Source organism: Protobothrops mucrosquamatus, unplaced genomic scaffold (assembly GCF_001527695.2).
Source record: "Protobothrops mucrosquamatus isolate PMUCROS unplaced genomic scaffold, P.Mucros_1.0 scaffold_310, whole genome shotgun sequence".
In the NCBI taxonomy this organism is placed as follows: Eukaryota; Metazoa; Chordata; class Lepidosauria; order Squamata; family Viperidae; genus Protobothrops; species Protobothrops mucrosquamatus.
The window spans coordinates 1341120-1356313 of NW_015386386.1; the positions used below are offsets into that span (position 1 = coordinate 1341120).

General features: G+C 36.5%; 1 protein-coding gene across 1 annotated transcript in view; it reads right to left on the minus strand.

Annotated features, from left to right (window-relative positions):
* The window catches only part of PRELP (proline and arginine rich end leucine rich repeat protein), a 33527-nt gene extending 20364 nt beyond the window's left edge, over positions 1-13163 (minus strand). The window contains exon 1 of the mRNA XM_015832165.1: positions 13103-13163. The gene's annotated coding sequence lies outside the window, so the exon portion shown is untranslated. The remainder of the gene's footprint in view (positions 1-13102) is intronic.
* Between the last annotated feature and the right edge of the window lie 2031 nt (positions 13164-15194).

Genomic DNA, 15194 nt, shown 5'->3' on the forward strand with positions numbered 1-15194 from the left:
GGGATCCCTTCTAATAAGGATCAAGGCTGAATTAAATCCCTAATTACAAAATATGGAGAGACAAGGACAGATCTTTTTAAAAAATATTTCTTCCAAGTTTGTACACGGTCCAGATTTTATAAATGATCTTCTTTTGAAAATCCTGGCATGCTGGAGACCACAATTTAGTTCATCTGGAGAGGATCTACTTGATCCTAGCCAAAAGGCAGAAGAAGACTGTGTCCATGACATTCAGGCAATGGTATTTCCTGCTCCAAGATAACATATTTACTCTTTCCCTCAAGCAGTTTAAATGCCAGATCACCACATTTTTATTCTAACAAACTTATGGCTTGTCTGACTTCTAGATTGCATGTTTATGCATATTGTTTTGCTGACTATCTCGTGCTTTTGTGAAGATTCTCAGTCATCCAGGTCATAGTTGTCTCAAAGGTGCATTTTCAAAAGGCAACTGGACTGTTTTTTTCCTTGAGGAAAAATAAGGTGTTTTGCTTCTCATCCAAGAAGCTTCATTGGCCCTGTGTTTTCTTTGTTATTTCTAGTTATTAGACAATTGTTCTTAATTATGCTGTCTGTCTCACTTAAGTTGGAAAGGCAGAATATAAGTTTGTAACTGGTAACTGAAATAATAAAATGTAGCTTGACATTGTTCATGACTGATCATATACAACAAGTTCATTCAAGCAAAAGAAACATATAAGTTTAGACTTTTTGCCCCATTCTGGATATATATATTACTCAAATGGCATAGTGGGTCTCTCTCTCTCTCTCTCTCTCTCTCTCTCTCTCTCTCTCTCTCTCTCTCTCTCTCTCTCTCATATATATATTAGACTAGCAAAATGCTGTGAATGTAGTATACTTAGATTTCAGTAAAGCATTTGATAAAGTAGACCACAACCTACTCCTTGGTAAGCTGGCTCTGTAGCTGGCTGGCAAATCATACTCCACAAGTAGTCCTCAATGGCACTACATCCACATGGAGAGAGGTAAGTATTGGGGTATCACAAGGTTCTGTCTTAGGCCCAGTACTCTTCAATATCTTCATCAATGACTTAGATGAGGGAATAGAAGGGGAACTCATCAAATTTGCAGATGACATCAAACTGACAGGAGTAGCCAACGCCCCAGAAGACAAACTCAGGATCCAAAAAGATCTTGACAAACTTGAACAATGGGTTCTATCCAACAAAATGAGTTTCAATGTGGAAAAAAGCACAGTTTTACATTTAGGCAGGAAAAATCAAAGGTACAAGTACAGATTAGGCAAGACCTGGCTTAAAACAGTAAATGTGAGAGGGACTTTGGAGTCCTAGTGGACGATCACTTGANGCCCTGAGGACGTCAGCAGATAGCTGACGAAAGCTAGGCGTTTTAATTGGTTTTATTAGTAGTTTTAGTAATTTTAACATTAAACCAAAATTTTTTACCACATTCCCTGGTGCTCGTGTGTTTTTCACTGTTTTAATATGGAATTACCCAGGGATCACATTTTTAAAGAAATTTTTGATATATATATATATATATATATCTTGAATGAAATAATTTTACTGGTGGATAGCTTTTCACATTTTGATAGGAAAAGAAATCTTTCCTTTTTTGCAAACATGGCGAACATTTATTATATTAGAACATTTGTGATATTTGAAGAAGCTCCACTCCATCACCATTTACTACTTTGAGTTGTTGCAGTTGCTATAGGCACAAGAACCTTCCACCCATAATGGAATGAAATAAAATTATTAACATGGTTATGGTGTCTACGGGTTTCTAGTCTCCTGCCCAAAAAAAGAGAGGGATCAATGGAATCTTGCTCATTTCATCCCTGCAGCTTTATCTGAATTACTAAAGGGGAGCTGTGAAGCCAACATTGTCCTTAGTAGGCTGACAAGAATATTTGGAACTGGAAAGAAAGGTGAAGCAAGAGATCCCTCCAGTGGAGAAAGAACCTATTCCCATGTGCTTCAGAGTCCACTTTTTCTCTCATACAATGGAATGGGAGCTCCCTGTTTTGTTGTTGCAGCATTAAAATAACAATCCATTTCCCATTCCAGTTGTTAGTCTAAATTCACACCCATAAATTGCAAAATTGTTTGTCTAAGAAGAAATGAGTATATACAGAAGGGAGAAGTAAAGAACCTTGGGACTGATGTCATATTGCATTAGCAGAAAGCTTGGCTACTTTTAACATATTTTGACTAAGCTGATGCAATACATTCCTGGGACTCTAAGTAACTGACTGACTTCTTCCATAAAGAGATTCTGTACCTCTTGTCCCTCCCCTTTCTAAATTTGCTGACATTTGTCTCACTCTAACCTAGAACTCTTTGATTCCTGCTGTTCCCAGTAGGAAGTCTTGGAAGTGGACGCTAATCTTAGCACAGAAATAGTTGTGTGTTAAGACTTACTAATAATACCATAAAACCTTGCTTTTCTGTTCTTGCACCCTACATATTTGACCTGTAGTAAGCAAAGGAAAAAATATGTGAAAGTATCAAAATGCTATAAAAACATTACTATTTTTATATATTTGAGGTATTTTTCCAGCAAAATCTATGAGTTTTTCATTCTGGCTCCGTTCTCTAGAGTTTTTCAGATACATGAAAAGCATCAAAACAGCATTATTTTACCAGAGAATGCATTTAGACTCAACAGTGATTTGATGATGGCCGCTAATTTAGATAGGATTGGGCTATCAATAGCTAGTAGGCTTGATGGCTATATCCTATGTCTTGAATACCAGGTGTTAGAGTGTACCAGTTAAAAAGGGTTTCATTCTTTCTGCATGTGCATTGAGCTTTCCAAATGGCTAGCCATGTCCCATCCAAAATACTGGTGTAGGAGATGGCCATACTGAGCCCAAGGGAGGAGTCAAACATGTCATCAGTCATGAATCCCTTCCCGCCTACAAGAGATCTAAGTCCAGTCTACCGTCCATTCCTTATCTCCTGCCAAATTGCTTCAACCGTTACTGGTTCAGATTCTTGTAGAGAGCTTAAGCTTGCAATACATCTTTAGACACAATTGAATTGCCTGGGTTTCCTGATTTCCCTGAAGCTTGACAGCTGGACTCTCTGGATACTTGGGCTGAACCAGCCTTGTTCTTCTTACATCCTTTGAACTGTAGCTCATCCTTAAGGTGAATAAATAACATGTCCAAATGCTTTATGTTACCCAGGAGTCTTTTAACTGAAGGGTAGCCAGAGGACAATGCTCTATTTTAAAAACTTTTCAACAGCAAAGATTTTGAAATTGCTACTCGTGTTTCATTCTTGAAGCATACAAATAACCAAGTCCGAATCTTCTATGTCTGTATAGGATTGTAATACAATAGATTGTAATTGTAAATCTGCATGTGTATATATATGCAAACAAATGAAAATATGAAGTTCTGTTTTAATGTATGTCATCTTTGAGACAATAATGTAACTGACCATGTTATGAACAAACAACTGCATGTAAAAAGTAAATATTTCATTTAGAGTTTTCCCATAGAAACAACAGTTATGGGAGAGCTGCTAATCTATTTTGAATTTGTTTTGAATAGTTTCATTTATGATGATGAAATCTGTGATTATGTCATGTTTTTCTATATTTATGTAGTTGGATTTTCAATAATATACTACACATTTGTCTACTAGTTTAAATAACATATTGTGAGTTGAGCTGCAAATTATAAAGGGCAAAAAGCAAAATTAAGAGTGAGCAAGTTACCCATAAACACAATTTATATATACTAAAGTAGAATCCAGAGGAGGTCACAGTTATATTTAGCTCCTTGTGCTGAAATTAAAGATGGTCAACTGCTGCCCCTTGAGTTGCATCTTTTTTTGAAACCATTTATCTAATTGTAATGAACATCTTTTGAATGTATAACATTAGATTTGGTTCTACCATCAGAGCAACAGAGTCATATAAGAAACAAGACATTCTATATTTTAGTATGTTTTTGTAAGATGATGATACATTTCTAAGCACTGGTATGGTTATATACATTTGCTTCATAATTATGTTGTGAGATCATTGTTGCATTTCTACTATGGAGCCAATGGGTTAGTTTGTGCAGAAAAGACCAAGGCATGGGCAAACCTCAGATTGCATATCTTCTTGTAATTATGCTCCCAAATGGTCATTTTTTTCCAAAATAAGAAGGAAATAGAAACAATCAACCTTTTGAAATTTTCATATTTAAGAGACTGTCTGAAACCACAACAGTAACCTGAAATTGTGTGATTTTATGGTCTTTGGATTTTTAAGCATGGAAATTGGAATAGAGTTTGCCAATTTCCATTCCTATGTTTTTTTAAAAAAATGCCAGAAATGGAAAACAGGTCAAACTAAGCTGCCAGTATAACTTTCTGTGATGTCATTGTTAGAACTAATNTTAATGACACACAGACATCCGTATTTTCCTTTATGGAAGTTGACTGGAGCAACAGCTGAATCTTATATTAACACAAGGACAAAAAAATACATCTTCAACTACAGTTGACATCAGCAATCTAACTTATGTGATGCAGAGATATATAGTTCTGACTTCCAGCACTTTGCAATGATCAGCCTGTGGGGCTGTAAGCATAGTGACACCAGTGTAAATCACAGAAACAGGCAATGCATGGACAATCCCCCATAATACTTGCTGACCTAAACAGGAATTTGTCCTTGCCTGTTCATTTAGTTACTACCTTTTCCCAAAAACTGATCTGTAATTCACTAGAGAAAGGTGATTAAGTAAAGCCACCAGCAAGACCAAGCCAGTAGCAAGGAAGGACGGGTGCTAGTTCAAAAGAATGGGCATGCAGGAAGGGAGGGAAATAATGTAGAGCAGACATGTCAAACATGAAGCCATCCTGGAAACAGTGAGGGAATGGCCCCCGCTGCCTTGGCCCTGGCCCAGGCCAGCCGGGAGCCAATGTACAATTTTGTGGTGGCCATTCAGTCTTAACTCCACAAGGCCATCTAGAAATAGCGAGGAACCAGCCCCTGCTGTGTCAGTCCTGCCCCCTGGGTGCATGCTGGGGAGGTGTCACCCTTTGTGAGGAATGAAGAAATGGATCATGCCTTGGCGCTTGCCCCGGTCCCACCCCCTTCTGTCAGAGACCCTCAGATCTGTCCCACTCCTGCCCAGTCCCCCACAGGCACCCTTGATGCGAACGATGTAGAGCTGGCCATGCCCACCCAGTAGGCCACACCCACTCCATCCATGCCCACCCAGTAGGCTGCATCCACCTGGCCGCACCCACCCGGCCCCCTGAGGGCAACCGCAATGCTGATGCGGCCCTCAATGAAATTGAGTTTGACACCCCTGATGTAGAGGGTCTTATCCTACCTCCCAGCCCTTTGCTTAATGGCATGTTTGGCTTTTCCTCCCAGCACTTGAATAATAATTGTGGAGATTAGTGGAAACAGAATCAAGAAGGTAGCTGTTCTACTGTATGAATTGAGACACTCATCTCACTGGGTGGCTGCCATTTTCTCCATCAGGAAACTGTGGCAATGAATATGTACATGGAAAGTCATTGCACACAAACAGCTCACCACAGGGAATGACTCCTTTTTATTTCCAACATTAACCATGGTATTTGTTGTTTATATGGCATGAACCTTAGTTACAAATATCAAGAGCACATTTCATTGTTATTGCTTGAGACATCCTGATGTTAGGAAAGTCCAGCTTTGATGATTTGGCAAATTCTACTCTTCAACTATCCAGTTTTTCATCAACCAAATGAGTATATTAAATCATTTCCTCATGCTTAACATAACCAGCTATTTATGTATCAATATAGCTTTTTGCTAGAATAATTATAGTCTCCTTGATATCCTGGCTTGCTAATGGTATGTATTACGCTCACTGCAACAAGTGAGGAGAGGCAAATATTTTGAAGGTTCCAATTGGTGGATGAGTAGCCATTGTTTTTTATTTCTCATTCAGAAATCTATCAGTAACTGATCAAGGTCATACAACAACAATCTCTGAAAAGGGAAGGAAACTTTACATACCATTGTTCCGTACTGGTTATCAGGAAAAAAATAATAATTTTGTAAGACATAAAAGTATTGCACAAGACTCTATCATGAGATAGAGATGAGGCAGTTTAGGGTTATGTAATCAAAGTAGAACACCAAAGTTGCCAGGACACTTTATTGCTAATGTAATAATAATGTAGCTAAACTACAAATGATGAAGGGTTCATATTGTCAGTATAAATAAATTATTTAGTATAACATTTAAATTATTTTGGCATTTTGTATGTGTGGATGTCCTTAAATTCTAGCTAAGCTACTCTGGCTTCCAACAGGTTTCCAGGCCAAATTCAAGGTGCTTATTCTTACACAGAAATCCCTAAATGCCTTGGATCATGCCAGTAATTGCTTCTGCTATATGGACTGTCCTAAAAAAAGAGTCTACTTCTGGTAAGACCTGCTTCATAAATTTTTCCTTCCTGTTTTTTAGAGAATTAACAAATAATATCTCTGCTATAGTTTGACTTTTTTCACCTAAGCTGGCTAGGATTTATATAAATTATATATTTACACAAATTATTTTCTTTAATAAAATAGAACAAATCAGCTGAAAGCCACTGGGTCTGGCCAAGTACATTAGCAAATAAATCTTCCCAAAGGAAGATTAAACAGTTACGACATTCCTTAAAATAATCCCATCAATTTGCCAAGCAAAATGTCTATGCTGAGTTTATGTAGGCAAATCCATTCAGAGTAGAAGCAATTCATACAAATTGAGAATCTCACCTAGCATGCTTTTTTCCGGAGTGCATATAGTTCATATCACCTTTTTCTTACTAACTTCTTCTACCATTTTAAAATAGGCCTTAGGTAAAATATTCCTTCCTTTTTTCCCTATTTTACTACTTCTATAATCTAGCTTTCCAGCTACAATTGCATTAAAATCTCCTACTAAGCAAATATTTTGATATTCCGTTTCCACTATTTTCTTATGTAATTTTTGGTAAAATTCTTCTTGTTTATTATTCGGTGCATAAATTGCTACCATCGATGTCTGGTTTTGGTTTATTTCCACCATTAGTATTCTTCCTTCTTCGTCTGAATAGATTTGTTTAGGATTCATTGTTTCTTTAATATAGAGAGCTATTCCTCTTTTTTTGTGTGTGTGCTGGTGAAAAATAAAGCTTCCCAATTTTTGGACATTCCAAAAATTTATAATGTTGTCTTTTAATATGTGTTTCTTGGAAACAGACTATATCCATTTTTAGTTTTTGTAATCGTATATTTTTTTTCCTTTTTGAGGGGGAGTTCAATCCGTTTATATTCATTGAGAGAATCCATTATCCTTCTCCATCTTTTTCAGTTATATTTAGGTTTTATTCTCATAACTGTTCTTATCTGTCTCTGTTCTCTTCCCTTTGCCCCTTCTTGATTTATGTTTTCTATTTCTTCTTCTTCCCTTTGTTTATCTGCCCCTTCTATTGCTATCACTTCCTGTTTTCAAGATTCCCATTCTGGTTGGAATTCTGAACTTCTTTCTTCGAGAAAAGCTCTATGTCTGTCATGAAATTCCATTGCTTTAAAAACAGAGTCCAATCTATATCTTTTTGTGTCCCGATTGATTAGTATCCCATCTGGCATCAGCCATCTAAAGTTCACTGCTTTTTTAATTAACTTTTTGGTCAGAAATTGATATTCTCTTCATGAGTCCCTTATCCTCCTAGGTATTTGCTTCAGAACTACAATTTCCTTTTCCTTGTATTGCAATGGATCATCTCTCACTCTTCTCAATATCTCATCTCTTATTGATTTTTTAACAAATCTAACATGTACCCTCTAGGGATTTTATTTCTCCTTGTGTAACTTGAATTGACTCTAAATTTCTGATCTATCTCTCCATTTCCAACGCTCCAGCCAACAGCTCTGTCATCAAATCAGCAAGATCTTCTTCCTTATCTTCCATTATGTTCTGAAATCTTAAAAAATAGGGTGCCTTTTCCATTTCCAAAACCACCACTGAATCTTCCAATTATTTTTTCACCTGTATCAATCTTTGGTTTTTGTCTTTAATTTCTTCCATCTTTTGATTGGTTTCTATTGGTTTGTCTTCTATTTTCTGAATCTTTTGCTCATTTTTTGTAATCATCTGCTGAATGTTTTCTAGTTGGGAGTTCAAGTTATGAATTTGTGATTCATTTTATCCAAATTATCTTTTGTCTCTTCATCGTTTCTCTTTGTGTCTTCTTTATGTGAAGTAATTGCCTCCTGAATTAATTGTAGTGTGGCTTGCATTTCCTTCTGGAAATTATTGGTTTTTTCTTGTTAAAGCATTTATTCAATTGATCTCTGATACACAGGACTGGGGGCAGTAGAAGACAGAGCTGAGGATGGTTTTTTGCTAGTTTTAGCTAGGTTAGAAACACTCATTTTTATTCCCACCCTACAGACCTTCTCAACTCTAGTATATTCCCTAGTTACCAGCCTTATGCAAACCACCAATCTTATAATCAATATCACAATATGTCATTTAATTTCATCTCAAATAGTTCTTGTGATCTTTATCTATAGTCTCTATAATCCAATAAACTCCCCCAAATGGGGGAAGAAAGGAAGAAAAATTTGTAATCTACTTCTGTCTTTCAATCTCAATTCCAAACAATTATCCAAAAATCCAGAGTTATCAGCCCAGATTTGTAATCCAAAGGGTCCTGACTAACTTCTAATATCCATGGTTCAAAATAGTTTATTTATTTTATCCATCTCCTTCATAGAGCAATTCTATAGTGTTTTCCAAATAATGTTTCTCTTCTAAACTAATACCTTGCTTCTAAATTCAATTTTCTCATGGAATTGATTCCATATAATATGTCCCAAAGGTGCTTTTTCAAAAGGCAACTGGACTTTGTTTTTCCTCGAAATTTCGCTTTTCATGCAAGAAGCTTTTTCAGTTCAGTTCAGAGCTGAAGAAGCTTCTTGGATGAGAAGAGAAACATCTTCAAGGAAAAACAAAGTCCAGCTGCCTTTTGAAAAAGAACTTTTGGGACAACCATGATCTGGATGACTGAGAATCTCCATAGATATCCATATAATATGTGTTAATTAAATAGTAATGAATCACTGGATAGAGTATTGGATGAAAACCTCCTTATTCTCTATATCTTTGATATAGGCTACCTCATAAATAAGGTAATACTCTGACAATTTTGCCTAAAAAAATAGAAGTTTAAAGCTAACAACATGAGGCAGCAGACCCATGTCTATAAACACAAGTTGGTCTAATTATACAGGAATTTAATATAAAAGCCAATCACTTCCTTCTCAGAGAAGTGTGAAAGAAAATTTCCAAGGATTTCCCCCCCATGAACCCCATGACTCTAGCTAGCTCAGAAACATGGCTCAGAAAGATGCTGCATAGATAAGTGAATACATAAATCCAAATTATTCTCTGATAGAACATCAGTCCCTTTACCTAACTCAATATTGTTTGTTTTGATTGGCCATAGTTCTGAGTCTGGATATGAACTTGGAGCATTTCCCAATCCTACCTGTAAATGTCAGTAATTGAACATGGGATTTTTGCATGCAAAGATATGCTTTACATATGAACATCAGTCTCCTTTGGCTTCAGCATCTGCCCACTGCCTGATTTGCAACCAAAGACCCAGTTGTACATATGATTGGAGAAGAAGACTCTCAGTGGCCTTTATTGCTAAAGGGATTGCTGTCTGGCTAGGTCAATCGCTGGTTTTCCAAATGTTGGTGAAGTACATTTCATAGGCAGTAGCCTTAGACAAATTGGTTTGTTCTCCATATTGGGCCAAAGCTCATAGTAATAAAAAACTGGAAATTTTGTTTCTTCTATCAGTACATATTCTGGATTCTAACCAAATGTTTAAGTCTTGACTGTTTGTTTTCATACTTCCTCTGCTTGCCAGTGAGTCATAATCTTTTTTTTTGCTATTAAAACAAAATAATTTGGAGTTAAAAACATCAACAGAACAGGCTAAGTAGGAACCAAACATTCAAAAGAGCCAGAGTAAAGGCTTACAATCCACATGTGGTAGTCAATATTAGTAATCCATTTATATTTGAAGAAAAAAACATCCATCCAAAACTTTAGCTGGTGAATTTAGTGGATTGTCTGGTTGTACTCCCCGTTTTGTGCTACCGTGATAACAGAGCACTGAGGGCCATATGGACTTCACAATAGCACCAGATGTTCAGCTCTGTTTTCAAATGCAGAAAAAGAGGCAATGCTGAAAGATCTTCTCTCCCCATAGACCAGCAAATTCAAAAAGCCAAGCAGGAAAGTGCCTGCATTGGGCCAGTGCCATTATACTGTTAACCAGTCCAAATTATGTGTGGGCTGAGTTAAGAAAGAAGCCTCAACTGCAACAGCCTTTGTTCTTTAGGGAAGGCACTGTGCACAGATAGGGTGTGTCCAGTGTAGAAAGCATTTGGGACCAACCAGTCTGTTAATTTCTGTGATACTGCAATATACCAGGGGAGAACCTCCTCTTCGTTAATACTTGCCCCTTTATAGCTAATTTTATGTTTCCAGATGCCTAAATCCAGATTTCAAAAACAATAGCATGATTATGCATTTATGGGGTTTATTTACAGTTCTTGGCCAAAGAACACAAAAACAGGATGAAAAGTTGTAAGAATTGTAAGTTGTCTCTTCCCCACCCAGTTTCATATTATAAAGAAGAATTAACACTGCCCAGTCTTCTAGCTATTTCCCTTGAGAACATAATTTTCCAATGGAATTTCCTGCTCTTTGGAGCTGCAAATATAAAATTGGGAGTGTAAGAATCCTGAAAAAAAGATCTTTCCCCATTTAAAACACGTCACAAAGCTCAGGAACCACAATCCAATTTACAGCTTTCAACAGCCATGAACTATCTCCATTAGAACTTCTGAAGGCTGAAGTGTATACTTGCGTATTTCAGGCCTGGGCAGTGCTGACCAAGGCTATCAGCCTCCTAAGGAAAGCTGACTAACATATCCTAAAGAGCACATCTCTCCCAGAATATATGAGTCTCCTGAATTTATCTACACTGAAGCAGTTCATGTACATAATTTTTAGTGATCTGCCTAGAGCCTTGTAAAGGAATTCAATACAATTTCTATCTTGCATAACTTGGGATAAGAAATAGAGCCTTTTATGTGACCATTTGTATGACCAGGTTGAGATGGATTAGAAACCTGCAATCCATTAACCATATCATGGTAACTTTTGATAATGTAGCCATCCATCTTATTCTCATGATTGGCTTTTGTACTAGTGATCTCTTTGGAACTTAGTTACAGTTTTTGTTGCTTACAATAGAATATTGTAAAAATGATGGAACATTTCAAAGCATGATCAGTTTAACTTGTGTACTTGTGCAGTTTGTTTGTGCAGTTTATAATTCAGTCCAGCTATTTCTCCGGGAGGTGAATGCCTGCATGAGTTCTCATAATTGCTTATATCCTTCTCACATTTCAATCTCATTTATCTATCTTGCCTTCCCCAACTTTTTGTTTTTACTGTGTAAGAAAATGTCCCTGCCCTTCCCTTCAGCAACATTTCTTAATTTCTCACAAAATCATATGAGTTACTAGATTCACTTGGAAAAGCAAGGCACAAAGTACACATGTTGCAGGAAAACAGTTTTTCTTTTGGAAAGCACTTGACCTCAATCTATCAAGAATAGACCTGCTACCCCTCAAGAAGAGTGATTACAAGATATATTTCATGTCCTTGTTTTGATGGGATTGTCTTCCACTGCAATGGACAAAGGTCCAGTGAAAGTAATGTCCAGGCTCCTGAGCAAATCTGAGGACTTGTGAAGTAATTCTGGAGAATGTCATCTTTCCCAACTCTCCAATCATTATAGGAACAAGTAATGAGAGGTTGTTTGATCCAAAGAAATACTAAATCATAATGTTCTTTGGAAGGGCATGCCCCTAAGGAAGCCCAAATTCAACACATACATTATACCTAAAATTCAATCAATCATTCAATAAACCTGAAAAGAGTCACTTTGACAATGAGATGAGCAGCATATAAATTTAATAAAGAAATAAAGATTAATCTGTCACTGGAAATAAAATTGAATTTACTGAATGGAGTTTATGTCCAAATTAGACACATTTAGGGCTGTGCTATAAGGAGTCTAATATGCTCAAACTTACAATTTGCTTCTATTTATTTAAGGATAACAAATACAACAACCAGTGGGACTTGATTCCAAGTAAATACATTAATATTCCTAGGCAGCAGAACAATTCTGCACATATTTACTCAGAAGTAAATAATTCTAAATTAAGAGGACTTCCAGGTAAAGTATGAATTGCAGTTAGTTAAATCCTTTAAGTCTCACCTTTAGGTTTAGAAAAATAGGGGGATATTGAAAACTAAGATCCTAGTTTATGAGTATTTAAATGTTTGTTTGGTTCCTCCTCTTCTAAACTTCAGTTTCTTGTTACAAAGGAAAATTAGTTTAAGAAATGAAAAACCTGAGTATTCTTTTGCTTTGAGAGAAAGCAAACATCACAAGAATTTTTTTTCAAATATATTGTTTTACAGAGAAGCAAATCTTCATCCTTGGCTATTCAAAGAAACTCTGAAACTTTCTTCTTTCAAACAGATATATAGCTCTGATAAAACTACTTTAAATGTCATGCAAATAGAATTAATCAGTTCCACCTTGACATTCCTTTCTTAAGAATGTAGAACTCATAGACTTGGAGTCTAGCCCTCTTTATCCCATCTACTAAAGTTATTATTGTAAATCAGTTTTACTAATGATGCAGCTTTTGAAAACAAACCTTGCTTTTGTGTGGGATTCATAAGCATAAGACTGACATGCACAGAAAAACAAAAACAAAACAAAGGGGGGGGGAAGGGGGAAATCCTTAAATCCCATGGAAACAGTTTCAGCTTTTTAATCACAAACTTCACAAGCAAGTCTCTCTGGTTGTCAGAAGTTTTATGAGTAAGAAAATCAGCCTTTCAAAGAATCAGACATGAAACTCTACAAAATAACAGAGGGTAAGTGGAGAGAGAAACATCCCATTTGACTGGTGGTGAAAGAAACAGTGCCTGCTAGATGTGGCTATTTCCCAAAGAAGACACTTAGTCCAGGCTTACCTGTTGACACCTGCCCTCCTCCTGCCTGTCTTTGGTTGCTTTAACTTCCAGGCTCTTCCTCCCCCCCTTTTCTCCTCCTCCTCCTCCTTCTTCTTCCTCCTCCTCACTCTGATCCAGTCCTGATACAAATGTGAGCCTCTTCCAAGCCGTGCGTGTTTTCTCTGGTTTTGTTCCTTGGAGATTCTCTTAGAGAGGGCGGGTGGGAGCGAGGGAAGGAGGAGAAAATCATAACAATAACGTCTTTCTTTGGCAGCCAAACTCCTCAGCGTTTAAAGTATATGCATGTTCTCCTGCTTGCCTGTGGAGAGAATCATAAGGAAAAACATTTCCTTCTGGCCAGGCAAGAGGGCTCCCCACCAGCATTAAGCAAATCCCATGTGCCTATGCACATCTATACATACATACCCACACTTATATATTTACCTTGCACTTTACATTTATTATTAGCATGATAACCTCTCCTGACTTTACAATAAAACAATACATCTACATCCTGGTACAAAATAGACAGAAGGAAATAGGAACCCAACTTACTTGCCAGGATTTGTGGGTTTGGGAATGAATGGTATTAGATAACAAGGATCTTATTTTTCTAAATGCAATTGCTGTATTACCCTGTTCTTCTTTTATGTTATGATTATTAACATTGATAGTGCCAACTCAGTTATTAAACACCACCCATATCTCCCCTAAATTTGGCAGTTTAAGAATAAAAGGCTATCCCACGGTCTAAGTTTAGTGGCTGGCAATGCCTCTTGATAAAAGTCACTGAAAGCATAATGCAATGTATGTATCACTTTTCTTTAAAGCTCTTTAAAGTGGAAGGAGTGAAATTTCCTCATCAAATTATATATTAGAAATTGCTTAATGACATTTAATCTTAATAATCCTAGCTAAAATTTAAGGAGTCAGTTTAACAATTATAAAATGGAGTAACTTGAGCTTTTAATAGTAGGAGCGTTGGCACATGCAGGATAGCTGTTGTGGTACATATAGGTCAACAGAAGCTAGACGTAACCGCAAGCAGAGGAAACACAAAAATAAAGATAGAGCTTATGCCAGCAAAAGGTTATGGTTAAACAGTACAGTTGCAGCAGGTGTGAGGGGCTTTTTCCTGGGAGGGTAGGAACAAAATTTATTCTGTTTAGGCGCTTCAGATTAGCTGATTGGGGGTAAGCAGGTGGGGGGGAGGAACCAGCATTATGAAAGGGTATAAATATCTGCTTTTTAAAATTATTGGTGTGGCTTGATCTCCTGCAAGAGACTACCAACTTTTGCAAAAGTTATAATTTAAATAAACTCTGTTCCTGGAATCCCAAGTGAGTGTGTGTCTTTTAAAAATCTGAGCCTAACACTCCAAACAATAGTAATTTTATCCCATGCGTGTATTCTTGAAAGGAAGTTCCACTGAGTTTAATCCTCAACATGTTTATGTGGTAATACATCTATTAAAATCAAAGAGCCTAACTTCTGCCTAAATACATTTAGGATTGTATAGTAAACTAACAAGATAAAAGTTAACAAGAAACAAATTGTAAGCCTATGTTAAATACTAAGTGTTAACAAATGCCATACCATAGTCCTGCACAATTTATAACATTTTAAACTATTTAATTGTTATTTGTTTGTTGACTAAGATATTTTCAACAAGATATTTTTTTATTGTATAATAGTCTTATATTTCATTCATTCATTTATTTCATCCAACTGAAAAAGAAATGGCAGCTTGGGATGTGTGTATGTGCCTAAAACACAAATGGTCCAGTGATTTTTTTTTCTTTCTCAAAAGTCTCTTGCAGTTTTGCAAAGATTTCAGGTTGCTATCAGGCTTGTGAAAATGTTTGCTTCGGCTTGATAGACATCAAAAAGTTGTATCTAAATCTACAAAATGTAAGGTAATAGAAGATTTACAGTAATTATGAAATACCTAGCTATAAAATTTAACTATATTTAATTTTCTGGATCCGTCTTTTTTTAAGAAAAAAAAATAGCTCAGACTCAGCTGAAAAATGTATTGGTCTTTTTGTCATTTGAAAGTGCACTATTTCACTATTTCTGTGGAAAAAGGAGGAGGAGGAGGAGGAGAAGGAGG